Source organism: Lygodium microphyllum, chromosome 4, assembly GCF_053477565.2.
Source record: "Lygodium microphyllum isolate KBCC chromosome 4, Lygodium_microphyllum_v1.1.10, whole genome shotgun sequence".
NCBI classification, from domain to species: domain Eukaryota; kingdom Viridiplantae; phylum Streptophyta; class Polypodiopsida; order Schizaeales; family Lygodiaceae; genus Lygodium; species Lygodium microphyllum.
The window spans coordinates 179,081,447-179,082,921 of record NC_141138.1 but is presented as its reverse complement, the minus strand read 5'-3'; the positions used below and the strand labels follow the sequence as shown (position 1 = coordinate 179,082,921).

The 1,475-nt window shown below is 51.0% G+C and overlaps 1 pseudogene; it reads right to left on the bottom strand.

Moving 5' to 3' along the window:
• Nucleotides 1-884: 884 nt before the first annotated feature.
• Nucleotides 885-1,255, bottom strand: LOC148037965 (early nodulin-93 pseudogene; annotated as a pseudogene).
• Between the last annotated feature and the right edge of the window lie 220 nt (nucleotides 1,256-1,475).

Sequence of the window (1,475 nt, the reverse complement as noted above, 5' to 3'; positions counted from 1 at the left end):
GTCAGGCCGCTCTATTAGACCTACTTCAGCACGATCAGATGCTTCAGCTTTGAGCATACGAGGTCGATGCTCTAGACTTGGGCCAAACCAAGAGAGTGCTTTAGGGTCAGAGGGATGCTGTAGAGATATGAATGTAGTAAGCCCGCGGTCGGCTTGGGATACAGGTGCTACTTCTCGCTCTCATGACGGTTCTAGAAAGAGTGGCTCAGGTGGTTGCTGTGCAGGCACGAACGTGGTGTCCCTGTCTCGTTGTTCTGCTAGGGTTGTGTCACCTCTGGGATTTGTCACACCTGTGGGGATGTCTACTCCAGTTACTCCGGCTTTTGCTCAGTTGTCCGCAGGTGGCACCCTTATGGATGCTACTTCGAAAGATACTATCCGATCGGTACACCAGATGTACACGGGTCTCTTGGATATGCCTAGTAGCATGGTCGCAGGTGGGAGAGGACCAAGAGCCATCATCATGAATGATGAGGGGAGGAGGGTGATGGCTCGCATGAGAGAGTTATGTCAACAAGTTTTTCGGCACAACGTCTTGGATCATTGGAAAAACATACCGGAGGGGAGCAAGGACTACTTAGTAGCATCCTTGCATGAGGAGTTTCCGGTACCACCCACAGCAAATAGGTTTTCTATGGGCTGGATGATGGAGTGCATGCATCCATATATGTCACACACACGATCGAATACACGCAAGGCACTCAAGAGTGGGACTGCAAAGCCCGAGTGGCTAGATGCGGACGACTAGCGCCCACTGAGGGAGGAGGCTACAGATTCTCCAAGACATTGGAGTCAGTAGCGCGAGGCAGCGAGGGCACGACTAGAGGCCGGAGTGGTCCATCATCTTGGGAGTGACGGCCTTGCTATCCAAGGAAAGACCTTTCTCAATGTCATGTAGCATTCAAAGAGTTAAGGATCACACAAAGCAGAAAATCTAAGCATCCCTGTTTCCTGCAGCAGCACATTCAGCTTTGATCCTTTCACACGAAGTCATCCGAGCACACTCCAAAATAGTTCTATCAGAAACAATGAAGTATGTAGCAATTGTAGCTCCACAGATGATTAATGCTTGGCCAGTGTAATTCAGATGTGCCTTTTCCCAAGGTAGCGTTCGTGCAGCAACAAGAGTGGGTATTGCCGTAATAACAAATGCTTTTAGTGCAGCTTTGGCACCTTCCCTAGCACCTTCGTCTGCACAGTTCCGGGCCATGGCCACACGCTGTTCCAGGATGGCATCAATAGCAGCTTTATCGGCAGGGGGGGCTCGCTAGGCATGATGGATGAGCTCCCAGTTCAACTGTTGTACCTCATCTTCTCCCACTTACGGCAACAGGTCGCAGACCTCAATGTCATCTCCCAAGTCAGTCGCTACTTCTACGACCTCGAGCGGCAGCATCGACATGCCGTCAAGGTTGGTTGCGGCCTCCATCCATTCGAATCTGCATTGTCCTCTTTTTGCACCCGATTCCCATACC